This window comes from Ziziphus jujuba, chromosome 8, assembly GCF_031755915.1.
Source record: "Ziziphus jujuba cultivar Dongzao chromosome 8, ASM3175591v1".
NCBI lineage: Eukaryota > Viridiplantae > Streptophyta > Magnoliopsida > Rosales > Rhamnaceae > Ziziphus > Ziziphus jujuba.
The window spans coordinates 25,902,828-25,916,855 of NC_083386.1; the positions used below are offsets into that span (position 1 = coordinate 25,902,828).

The following is a 14,028-nucleotide window of genomic DNA, read 5'->3' on the forward strand; positions in this document are numbered from 1 at the left end:
GGTTGGAAAACCATATTTACTTCTTTACCTCAAGTTTTTTTTCCCATTTTCGGTTACCCTTTTTTTTTTCTTTCTTTTTTCTTTTCTTTTTCTTTTTTTACATTTTGATTCAGTATCTCTCAAAAACAAAAAATCTCAAGCAATCAAATTACGATGCTTGTGTTTTTTTCAAAAGCAACAAAGCAGTTCAAGAAAATTCCAATCCATGAAAACTCATTACATTATGTTAAGAACATAGGAAAAAAGATAAAAATGCAATTATGTATCAACATGTGGGAAAAATTTCTAGAACTTTATTGTTTGAAAATATCAACCACATTGCCAAAAACCAATAACATATAGGGCCAGAGACTCCTCTCACTCAATATACCTATCTCTCACAAAACACCACAACAAACATAGAGGGAAAAAAAGAAGTTATAGATGTCTCTTACCAAGAATAGATTTGCTTCCTCTCATGTCCCTAATAAATCCTTCAATCCTTCCTTTATCAGCTCATTAAATCCAGTTGACTCTTTGTCATATGTAACAAAGAACTAACCCATCTTTCACCTACATTTCATGGAATGAGCAACTTAGGGAAAAATGAAGAAACAGAGAAAAGAAAAAGCACAGAGAGAAAATAGGAGAGGAAACACACCTGAGATGGAGCTTGAGAGAGATGCCAATCCAAGCAGTCAGAAGCAACGAATGGTCAGAGAGGTGAGGCAATCCAAAGGGGGCAGCACAACTCTTGGAGAGAGTTTTAGAAAGGAAATAGGGCCGGTGCAATTTTATCATCTAAAGGGTTTTATGGGGATCATCCATCCAAAAATGGTTTTATCGGGATTGTAACCACAAATACAAAAAATAAATAAAATCTGTTTTTTTTTTAGTAAATATTTCTTTACAAAATGCAGCTTCATTGTGGATTATTTTATTAATATTATTATTAACACCGTTTGTATCTATTTAATAGCCACTGACATGGTAGCTTAAACCATTAAATTACCAATTTCATGTTTCTTTTTCTTACATTTAGTCAAGGTTCTCACTTCCCGCCAAAATGGAAAAGCATGTGGATGGTTTCCCGCCCTTGCATTTACTCACCAAACATAGTTGGTCGCTGACGGCATTAAACTAAACCTATTATAAACTTTTTTTTTTATATTTTATTATTTTAAATTCTATTTAGTGACCAATATTTTCGTCACAAATATAACATTTGACCACCCAAAATAATTTGGTCGTGGAATGCCTTATGCTAACATTATTTGCTATTTTTCCTTAAAAAAAAATTTTAAGTTATATTATTAGTGATTAATATATTGGTCCTTTATAAATACTTTTAGTGACCAATAGTGGTTGGTCGTTGAAACTTCATGTTCCCGCCAAAAAAAAAGGTGGGAAAGCTTCCCGCCCTGCCTTTTTAACTACCAAATAGTTTTTGGTCAGCGAAAATTTATTTTTGTGACCAAATTTCTGGTCACCATAACAGGTCGACCAAAATTCTACACGTTTCTCTTACTATCGTTTCTGCGACTAAATATCGGTCGTTGTTTTATTCGTTCAGTGACCATTACTTTTTCGTCACTGACAGCATAGTCGCTAATTCCCATTTTTTTTGTAGTGTCAGTTTATATTAGGTTTTATATACCACACCGTACGGGGCGAGGATCCGATGTGGTCCATGTAGAGCTAGCCTCGTATATATGTTGCCTACAAATCCAAGGGATCAGATGGCTAATTTAGGCAACCACCCCAGACTGTATGGGTAGCAGAGTATCGGCGACAGCTGGAATCATGGATCACACAGTATGTTAGATGGTATCGTATATATCTCCATTACGATTATGCATATTTTATTATGTGTTACGGATTTTAAGATAATATTTTATCTTATGCTACCTTGTCTATTCGTGATCTGATTTCTTACTATTGATTTTATTATATATTCTTGTTATTATTAATAAATTTTATCATCGTTATTATCATATGATAACTTTGAACAAGTATTACAACCTACGGGTGAGAAAGATAGCCATTGGACAGGTGTGGTTATGTGATAGCCCATTTGGCAGGTGTGATTATGTGATAGCCATTAGGCAGGTGTGGTTATGTGATAGCCATCGTGCAGGTTATGGGATAACCTTTGAATATGTATGGTTATACGTAGCCCTCAAACGAATTGTATTAATATAGTTATCATTATCATTAAAATATTTACTATTATTATTGTTGGTGTGGTGATTGGTTTGTACACCTCTTTTTATATTATGCATTGGTATATTTGTAAAAAAACATTTGAAATGTATTTGAATTTGTAGCACTAAGTGGGTGGTGTGGGCGGACATGAATGTTTAAAGGTATATTTTGGTTGTTTATTTGGTAAATTACTCCTATTGCATATATGTGTATGTTTTATACGATCTATCATCGAAGTGCTGCAATTTGTGGAATTTATTTGTAGTAAGGAGGGACGGATAAGGTGGTACGATTTAGAAGTATGTTTCCGTACAGATAAATTTTGGAGCATATCTTACCCTTAGGAAAGGTGCTGCCGGATTTTCCATAGGATGGTCCAGTAGGATCTCCCTGGAATCAGGACTTGTCTGGGATTCCGGGAAGGGATCTTACATGGGTCCTGACAATTGTAGAGAAGGAAGTATCATCCATCCTTGAACTTTGTGAAGAATCTCCAAAACCTTTCAGGAGTACAAGCATCCTCAAGGAAATATTTTTTGTTTAGGCAATTTTGTTGAGATAATTTTTTTGAATCAACTAGAAGAAATTCCATTAACCTAGTTAAATGTGAGTGTACAAAAGAAAAAAAAAATTTGAATAGAAGGCACAAATATAATTAAAGTTTCATAAGAAGAAAGAATTGAAATAAATTATAGAGTTTCAGATATTAATCGATCAAGTCTTGCTTTTTGACAGCATCTTTCTAACATTCTTCACTCTATTTTTCACAGTAGCAGTACTTGGTTTGAGTGCTTGCCAAGGCTTGCATTTTGATAGCATCCTTTTTGCATTCTTCACTCTATTGTTCATAGTAGTAGTACTTAGTTTGACAACATCCTTCTTGTATTTTGGCAGCATCCTTCTTTCATTCTTCACTTTATTGTTCTTCTTAACAGTACTCAGTTTGAGAGCTCGCCAAGGCTTGCATTTTGACAGCATCCTCCTTACAATCTTCACTTTATTTTTCATAGTAGCAGTACTCAGTTTGAGTGGTTGCCATGGCCCACATATGTGTCTGGCCTTGCGTCTGTTCCCGTCTCGGCTCTCTTGTAACATCCCATCCCAAAGTACACCGAAAATTTCTCAAATTTGACCAAGGTTGACCGGATTTGACTGTTGTTGACCGAGAAGGGATCAAATGTTGACTTTTTGCTCCTGATGGAATTTCACATTGACCGAGGTACCATTAAAAAGTACACGTTATCACGGGTTCATAGACTAGTAGCACGTCTAAAACGGAGCTATGGTTTGAAAGTTATGAGCAAAATAAGTTGAGGTCGAACTGTCAAGGGGGTGCCAGAGTTGACTTTTTGTCATGCAAAGTTGCACCTTGACTCATGCATGGTTGTGAAGTACTTGTCGATAAGAGTCCGTAGACTAGTGGTACGTCCGATTTGGACATGTGGTTTGAAAGTTATGGACCTGTAGAGTTTTTCAAATACAGTATTATTTTAATATTATTTTTAAATATGTGAACAGTATGCCACGTGTGACTTAACAAAGGGTGACATGTGTCACAACGGTGAGATGCCACATGTCAACCATGATTAAATACCATATTATTTTATTATTATTCTATACAATAATATTATTTAATTATTTTCTTTTATTTTATTTTTCTTTCTTTTTCTTTTCTTTTTTTTCCTTCCCCCACATGGGAAAAAGACCCACCCCCCCCCCCCCCCCCCGGGGCCGAAACCTTCTTTTTCTTCTTCCTTCTTCTCCTTCTTTCTTCATTTTCTCCTTCCCGTCGATATCTCTCTCCCTGCTGCACCTTTTCCGGTCACCGGACGGCCACACGCACCGGCCACCGGTGAAGCCCAACCGTCGGCGAGCTCAGGCGCCAAGTTTGGCAGCCGACCGATCGGCGACATGCCCAGATCGGCGGTTGAAGCAGACGGCGGCTTATTTTGTTTTTCCGGCGATTCTTGCCGTTTCCGACCAGCCCAGTCCGATTTTCCACCCCTTTCCCCCTATTTTGGGTCCTCTGAGTTCAAATATGGTCTCCAATCGTTTAAATTCAAAGTGGTTCATGAGTTATGAGGAGGTGAAGTTCGACCGGTACTTCCCGGGAAAATTCCGACCATCACCGGCGGAATTGGTGTCAATGGAGGCCAGTAATGCTATCGTCATTCCATAAGCTTCGTTTCGGTATATTACTCGCAAATTTTGGTTAACTTTTGTGTTAAACCCCCTGGTACCGGGTATTATTTACCCGAATAAAATATTAATTTATTTGAGATGTGCAATGTTGTTGTTCTAGGAGCACGTGTGCATCGTGGAATTGATCCCATGGAGGATCTTGGATTAATTGCGTGCTCCAGGTGAGTGACCCACCTTTGGAATTAATTTTGGGGGTCAAATTAATTATATTGTGATATTTTAATATTTGAATGTTTTTATTTTATGTTAATTAGATAAATTGTGAATTAAATTTTGATGCCCATATTTGAATAAATTTCATATTTATTTGTATAATGCTCTGTATACTGTATTGAACATTTATTTATTAATTATGCATTGATTTCCTGTTATTCATTTGAAGTGCTGCAAATTTGTGGAATTAAATTGTAGTAATGTGGAAGGAATAAGGGGATGTATATAGAAGTGTGTTTTCAGTGTAGGAAATTTGCGGTAAGTCCAACCTTTAGGGGAGGTTCTGCTGGATTTTCCATTGGAAGGTCCGGTAGGGTTTTCCTGGGATCAGGGCTTGTCTAGGGTTCCGGTGAGAAATTTTGGACGGATCCCGACATCTCTACTTCTTCTAATTGTTTTGACAACTCTTCTACCCACTTACGGAGTCCTATAGCTGTGCTGTCAGCCAGTTGCAGGGACTTCTCTGCTGCTGACTGGGCAGCCATGGCAGCAGCTGCAAGTTCTTCTTTTTCATTTAATTTGCGATTTGATATGTCCAAAGCAGTCTTTGTTTTCTCTAGTTCTTGGCTGAGAATGGCAACCTAATAAAACAAAAATGTGAGAAACCAATTTTTGAGAATTACTACGAAATACATGAGGAAAAAAAGGGGAAAAAAAAGAAGTAAGATTATATATATGCATATATATGTGTGTGTGTGTGTGTGTGTGTGTGTGTGTTTGTGTAACAAATAGACCCTAATCAAAGAAGGATAAATTTCTTTTTACCACTTTTTCACGTTCTTCAATCTCATGTTTCTCAGCTTCAACTCTAATTCACAAGCTTCCCTCCATCTAGCAACCTCTGCTTCAGTTTGCTTTATCTTCATCAGTAGTTCCTCAACCTTACATTCATAAAATGAGGGAATTAAGTAAGAAAGAAACAGAGTGCTGGGATGCAGGGTAAACAACCATAGCCTTCCTTAGTAAGTGAAATGACTACATTTTTGGCCAACACCCTCTCTTTATCTTCTAACTCCTTGATATGTAGCATGTTTTCAGAATATCTTGAATTTATTTCTTTGCAAGACTATGTAGGTCCTCAGTGTTTGACCTGCGAAGAGTCAACAAATAAGTAACAGAAAACCACTCAAAACATACTCAAGTATATCTAGTTTCAATGGTGTAGATTTTCACGCTTGGAAAGCTTTATCATATTTCAATATTATCATTATATGACCCAATCTACAAAATTAAATCTTTTTTTAATTATTAAAATACTTTTTTATAACTGAGTGATTATATAATATAAAAACTAATGGAGTGATCATAGTTTGATAATTAAATACCTAAATTCTTCCAAAGACCTCCTCAATTGACTGATTTCCAGGTTTAAATTCTTCGTTATCCTCTCTACAGTTGATGCCTAATAAGAACAATTACAAATTATAGAACAATGCTCGGAGCAGGGCAAATATCCAATGCTTAAAAGTATATTTGCTATTTTCCAGAAAAAACTAAGATAAATAGACATAGATAGGAGCATCAAAGCAATAAAAAACATTGATGAATTAACAACAAACTTACAAACTGAGCAATAAAAAACATTGATGAATTAACAACAAACCTACAAATTTATTATAAAATTTTATTTTTTCTTATTTTCAAAAGAAGAGTTGCTATTCATCACTAGTTAGACACACAATTGGTAAATTGCAATATGAAAGTTCAATCCAACAACAATTTAAAGCACTCTTTCCTTTCAACCAATTTAGTTTAACCAAGAAACGGTGCAAGTAAAAAGGGAACAAAAGTAGAACATACCAGGCTTACAACCTCCTCTTCACTTTCACTACCATCTAAATTAGTCCCAACATTAGCCCTAGAAGCATCCACCTTAGTCCCTGAACTTTCTGCAATCTGCAAAATGGCCACCCTATTCTGCTCACCATTCTTCTTCAACCTACTCAAGCTCTTCTCCTCACCCTACATCTCCACCAAAGCAATCCTAAGCAAACTATCTGTATTCCTATTCTCTTTCGTCAAACTCACCACATTGTTCTCCAATTCCCTCCTCTCCTTCTTCTTTGATTCCTTATATTCATTCACCTTCAATTCAACCACTTTGGCAAGTTTTATGACCGCCAGTAACTCCTCTGAAACCGCCTTCAATTCTCCATCCAATTATAACTCGTCACTCTCCTTTGTACAATTTTCAACTTTTTCTTCATCAACAACATTATCGATGATCCTAACCAATCCCTCCTCCGCCAAACGAAGCGATGCGTAGAGTTTTAGTAGAAACACATCACATTTTTCCTTTACGGATTCCAAACTTTTGATTCTTTCTTTATAAATTTTCTTTTCTTTTTTACTCTTCTCCTTTGCAAATTCCAAGCTTTTGATTCTCTCTTTATAAATTTCAGCTTCTTTCTCAATTTTCTCCTTCACAGATTCCAAAATTTTTATTCTCTCTTTATAAACTTCCAATTCCAAAATTTTGAATCTCTTTCTATAAGTTTCCACTTCTTTCTTAATTTTTTCCTTCTCAGATTCCAAGCTTTTAATTCTCTCTCCATAAAGTTTGGCATCTTTCTCGCTTTTCTTCTTTGTGGATTCCAAACTTTTGATTCTATTTTTATAAAATTCTGCTTCTTTCTCAATTTTTTCCTTTGCAGATTCCAAGCTTTTGATTCTCTCTCGATAAATTTCTGCTTCTTTTTTACTTTTTTCCCTTGCAGATTCCAAGCTTTTGATTCTCTCCTCATTTTGATTCTTTACAAATTCTAAGTTTTTGATTCTCTCTTCATTTTTATTCTTCGTAGATTCTAAGCTTTTGATTCTCTCTCCATAAATTTTCGCTTCTTTTTCGCTTTTTTCCTTTGCAGATTCTAAGCTTTTGATTTTCTCTTCATTTTGATTCTCTCTCCATAAATTTCTGCATCTTTTTTGCTTTTTTCCTTTGTAGATTCTAAGCTTTTGATTTTCTCTTCATTTTGATTCATCACAAATTCGCAATTTTTGATTCTATCTTCATATTTGTTCTTCGCAGATTCCAAACTTTTGATTCTTTCTGCATAAATTTCCGCTTCGTTTTTACTTTTTTCCTTTGCAGATTCCAAGCTTTTGATTCTCTCTCTATAAATTTCTGCATCTTTATGACTTTTTTCCTTTGCAGATTCCAAATTTTTGATCCTATCTCTATAAATTTCCACTTCTTTCTCAATTTTTTCCTTTGCAGATTCCAAGTTTTTGATTCTCTTTCCATAAATTTCTGCTTCTTTCCTACTTTTTTCCTTTGCAGATTCCAAGCTTTTGATTCTCTCTCTGTAAATTTCTGCATCTTTCTCACTTTTTTCCTTTGCAGATTCCAAAATTTTGATCCTATCTCTATAAATTTCCATTTCCTTCTCAATTTTTTCCTTTGCAGTTTCTAAGTTTTTGATTCTCTCTCCATAAATTTCTGTTTCTTTCTTACTTTTTTCCTTCGCAGATTCTAGGCTTTTGATTCTCTCTCCATAAATTTATGCTTCTTTTTTACTTTTTTCCTTTGTAGATTCCAAGCTTTTGATTATCTGTTCATTTTGATTCTTCACAAATTCTAAGTTTTTGATTCTCTCTTCATTTCTATTCTTTGCATATTCCAAGTTTCTGATCCTCTCTTCATTTCTGTTGTTTGCATATTCTAAGCTATTGATCCTCCTTTCACCCTCACGGACTCTACTCTCTGCTCCTCCCACTCATTAACAAATAAAGAAAAAATAATTAATGAAAAATTTCACTAAAGAAGTCTACTATGGATAATTATTTTCTTATTATATATATAGTAAATGTTTATATATATATATATATTAATTATTTTTTTACAAGTTTAATTAACTATTAATTTATATATTCAAGTGGTTCCAAAGAATTTTGAAAAAAAAAAATTTATTTTATGCATTTAGTATATTTGCCATTTATAACATTGGATTGAATTGAGACCTAACAATTTTATTTATTTAGTGAGATTATTCATTTATCGAATATTTATTTATCAAGATTAATTTTACTGTATATTTATTTTTTTATTTTTTATTTATGAAATATATGTATTGGTAATTTTGTTTTTTGGAAACATTGAAAGTTTTTAGACACTTATTAATTTCTCTAAACTTCTGTATTCGAATTAATTAAGCATTTATATCCATGGATATTTCTAATTAATTCTTTTGCTAAATAGCCAAGTTAATAGTTGACATCAACAGATTTCTTTCCTTAAAAAAAAAAAAAAACAGATATTTTACACTTTTAACAAGTAATTTTTAATTTCAAAAGAAAAAAAAATATAAATTGAATATTTATTTTTTTAACAAAATTATTTCGGGTCTCACCCAAATCTTACCTTAGGCCTCCAAACTGATTGAGCCGGCTTGAGGCAAGCCAAAATTTTAAAATAGTTATCTCTTAAATAAGTTTACAAAATTTTATAATTCTTTCTAAAATTGTACTATAAAAAAATGTTATAAACTTTGGGAAGAAACTCAAAATTTTATATATTTTTTTAGAGATAAGTATTTTTTTTTTTTGGGTCAAAAGATAACTATTATTCTTTTAATAATTATTAAAATATTAAAATATACAATATATTTTTTCAAAAAAAAAATAATAATGATACGTACATATTATGGATATTCAAAATGATAAAAAAGAACATAAAGACCTATAACAAAAAAGTGAGCCAGTAATTTTTATTAATATACTGTAAATTTTTTTTGATAAGTAAATATTTGATTAAAAAAAACATATTTTATAAAAAAATATATCTTTATGCTGTTTGGTTGGATTACATGGTGAATTTTTAGATTTTGTTTTTTGGTGTTTTAAGATTTTTTAAGTTTACTAATCTATTTTATTGAATTAAATAGGAATAAAATTTAAAAAAAAATTACTGGTACTAAAGTGCAATTTTTGCACGGTTTTGTTAATTTTAACAAATTTGGATCAATTTGTAATAATTTTAAAAATATGGGATATTGAGGTGTCAAAAAAATTTTTATGGCTTCCTAAAGAAAATAATGTGATTTTAAAGGGTACTAAATTATAATTATCCAAAAACCAAATGTATAAATTAAATATTTTTTATTTTTAAAAAAAAAATTATTTATATCCTTACTCTTTTTTTCGGGTGAAATTTAGCGCCTTACTCAATTGTTGCCTTATGCCCCCAAGCAGGTTGAGCTGGCCCTGATGCAAGCTAATCTTCCTTTTCGTCCCTTTTTTTCACAACGAATTTAAAAGTGAGTCTCTTTCTCTCTTATGTCAAAGATAACTTTGAATAGGATATCCTTGACGAAGTGCGAGAGAAAGAGAGTTTGTCAAAAGGAAAATTTTTATTGATGAAGTAAGTGGTGAAACAAAAAATGATCCAGCTTAGGTTGGTTTGTGGGGTGTCCAACTTAATGGAAGAGGCTGCCTTGTTTATGATTCTAGGCATCAAATGGAAAGTACAAAGAATTAAAAGAACCACGCAAACTAAAATTATCAAACAATAAAGCTCCTAAACTTGTTTATGACACTGGGCACCAAATGAAATGCACACGCAAACTCAAAATTTCAAACAATAAAGCTCCTAACCTTGTTTATGACTCTAAGCACTAAAATTGAAAGTACATGAATTAAAAGAACCACGCAACCTAAACTTATCAAGCAATAAAGCTCCTTACCTCCGACTGCAAGCTTGCGAACCACATGCAAGACTTCTAAATAAATCCATGCAATCAGTTTCCACCTGCACGTTATCACTTGCTCTGTTTTGTTGCAACCTTTTGTTTTATTTTTTATTTTTTATTTTTTGGGGCAGGACCTGAATTAATCTTGATTAATTAAGAAAAATATATTAATGTTATTTTAACTACATAGTAATACAACATTGTATGAGTATAAGGTCTTTTTTTTTTTTGGGGGCATTATTTGATTAAAAAGTGTGTTTTTTTTTTTTTTTTTTTTTTTTAACTTTTTCCCCCCTCAAAAAAAGGTATTGTATGCTTCTTTTCTATGTAGACCATTAGCAGGAGCCCTTTATGCCCGATAGCTGTTTGTAAATTCCGCTTAGACTTTCATATATTTCATTCTTACAAACAATATCTTAATAGATGGTAACCGTTCCTATACATCCTGCGATGTCTATTACATTTGTATGTTGACCTGTCATGACTTCCTTCAAATGCAAATAAAACAGAAGCACTCATGAGCAAATCATCATGTCCACGCTCAAGTTGTTGCATTCATGAGAAAATTAGTTGAATTACCTTGCATTTGGCCTCCACAATATTTTCTCTCTCTTTCCATTGATTCAGTACTGCCTCTTCAAATTCTTTCCACTTTGAGTTTATAGTGTCCTCAGTGGCTTGTTTTACTCCAAGATAACTTTCACAAACTGCCTGTTCTGGGATTCTCGATTGCTGCAAAATGTAAGAACTATCATAAATAATCAAATGCACATCTTAACAAGAAAGGCATGCCCTAATGATTGGAATAAGATAATTATTAGGATATTATTTATTTTTACCCATTTAATTTTGTGCCCGTCCTTGGGATTTTTTTTTCTGGACATTGTTCTTATCTATTTTTCCTAGTTTATTAAAGTTTTTTAATTATTAAAATATTAAAACATTTTTAATTGTTTGTTCTCTTCAATTAAAGACAATTAGTTTATCTTTTGTTTTTGCAATTGTTATTTCTATTTCCTTCAATCTAAAAAGTGGCACGCTCGCATAATGAAAGATGTCAGGTGTGTTAGATCTTTTCCCAGCCTCTTCCCGTTAAAAACCCTTTAAAAAGATTATCCAATTGAATAATTATTTGCAAAAATAGTAACTGCCCTAAATATGAAATTACATTTCAAATGAAGACCAATTACTCTTACCATTACAATTTCACCATTTCATAGTTGCATAGTTTGCATTTTTCTTAGTTCAGATAAAAGGTAAGGATAAATTGTGTTCCCTCATAAAAATATTCTAGCAACATGTGCCAGCAAAATAAAAGACCATGCATGCAAATTTCATCTGGGGACTGCACACTACTAAGATGAAGTAGAATAATCTCCTCTCACCTTGACTGAGCTGAAAGCATCGGGATCAGCTTTGAAGTGTCAACCATTGCAATCTTGGTAGACTAAACATGAATTTGCCTATATATGCCATCTCCTCATCTATATGTCTTAATTTGAGTATATTTTCATTTACTACAAAATACAAACTGAGAAATCTAGCTATATCATCTCTTTCTGGCATTTGGCTACTTGAAGTATACATATATATGTGCAGTGGTATCTTGTGAGCTTGTTGATCTTGTTTTCTGGGAGTGTAGATTGCAATTGCAAAACTTAAGGCCTCTTATATAATACTCCAGGTGCAATGAAATCAGAGGATGGAAATAATTCTCTCGATACTACCATCAGGCAAGAGCGATTGGAAAAGAACCAGTTCTTTCTTTCTTTCTCCAGGGCTGGTGACAGCCCAGTCCAGTGGATTCGATTACTCCAGTGGATTTGGATGTGCACATCTTCTTTACAAAGACTTAGAACGGGAAATCTTGTTAAGCATCGTAATGGTTTCATCAAAGTTGAGAAATAAGCACGTAAATGGTGGTGGTCTACCAATAAGGGAACTGAACAAACACTGTTGATATGTGGTGATCGACAGTTAAATCCTGGGATTGATTTGCCAAAGCAAAGGAAAATGCGCCCTTGATATATATATATATATATATATATATGAGCTTTTATATTTATCATAAAACAGGTATTGTGGTTGTAAGCTTTGTTTGATGTCAAAGCCATGTAGTTCTGTAGCAGTTTTCTTGGGATGTTTTCTAGGATCAGAAGGAAGCCCTATAATGACCACTACTTGCATTTCATTCTCTTCCATCTTATATCTGATTGCTGTTTATAACAACAAATTCCCATGGTTGATCAAAGTATAACAACAAACGATAGATGGGAGGCTGCTAATTTTAATAGTCCTTGGAAAACATTCGGATGCACAGTTCTGGAGTGAAGATTTCATCTAACCATTCTTTCTTTAAAAGTTTCATTCCAAGGATTCTTCCATGCTAAGTTTTATTGTAATTCTTTAAACTTATTTTCTTTTCCTTTGTTTCTTATCAATAGGGAAGAATTGAAAAGATTAAAGGTGAGAAATTAACAAGCACATTTATTCTTCTTATACAGGATCTTTAATATGCTTTACATCTAAAGTGATTTGGGATTTTTCTTTCTTATAGGGGATTGGAGAGGAGGGTATCATCCATCCTTGAACTTCGTGAAGAATCTTCTGAAACCTTTAAGAGTGCAAGCTTCTCAAGGAAATGTCTTCTGTTTATGCAATTTTGCTGAGATGATTTCTTTGAATCCCTGGTGCTAAGGAATCAATATTTTTTTCTGCCCAACTATTTAAAAGACATTGGACTTTCAGCCAAGCAGGTATGTTCGTTCATTTCCTTCAAATATTTATGTTCTCATTTAGCTTTGTCTTCTTTATTATATTAACAATCATAGAAGTGAATTGGTCATTTCAAACTGTTTCAATATTTTCCTTTGAAAAAAACTGCTTCGAAAAAAGTGCAGAACTTGTTAACCATGGCTTGAATAGTATTTGCAATGGTTAGGCATATCATTTCTGACATTTTCTTTTTTTTTTTTTGGAAGAAATTCCACCAACCTATTAAAATGTGAGTGTCCAAAATAAAAAAAAATGAAGAGAAGGTACAAATATAATTAAATAAAGTTTCATAAGAAGAAAAAATTGAAATAAATTATTGAGTTTCAGACATTAATGGAGCAAGTCTTGCATTTTGACAGCATCTTTCTAACATTCTTCACTCTATTATTCATACTAGCAGTAGTCGGTTTGAGTGCTCACCAAGGCTTGCATTTTGATAGCATCCTTTTTGCATTCTTCACTCTGTTGTTCATAGTAGAAGTACTTAGTTTGACAGCATTCTTCTTGTATTTTGGCAGCATCCTTCTTTAATTCTTCACTGTATTGTTCTTCTTAGCAGTACTCAGTTTGAGTGCTCCCCAAGGCTTGCATTTTGACAGCATCCTCCTTACATTCTTCACTCTGTTGTTCATAGTAGCAGTACTCAGCTTGGGTGCTCGCCATGGCCTGCATATGTGTCTGGCCTTGCGTCTGTTCTGGTCTCGGCTCTCTGCTTCTTCTAATTGTTTTGACAGCTCTTCTACCAGCTTACGGAGTCCTGCAGCTTTTCTGTCAGCCAGTTGAAGGGACTTCTCTGCTGCTGACTGGGCAGCCATGGCAGCAGCTGCAAGTTCTTCTTTTTCATTTAATTTCCGATTTGATATGTCCAAAGCAGTTCTTGGCTGAGAATGGCAACCTAATAAAACAGATATGTGAGAAACCAATTTTTGAGAATTAGTAAAAAATACATGAGGAAAAATGAAAAAAA

The 14,028-nt window shown here is 33.4% G+C and overlaps 1 pseudogene; it reads right to left on the minus strand.

Moving 5' to 3' along the window:
• Positions 1-2,898: 2,898 nt before the first annotated feature.
• Positions 2,899-12,488, minus strand: LOC112489179 (uncharacterized protein At3g49055-like; annotated as a pseudogene).
• Between the last annotated feature and the right edge of the window lie 1,540 nt (positions 12,489-14,028).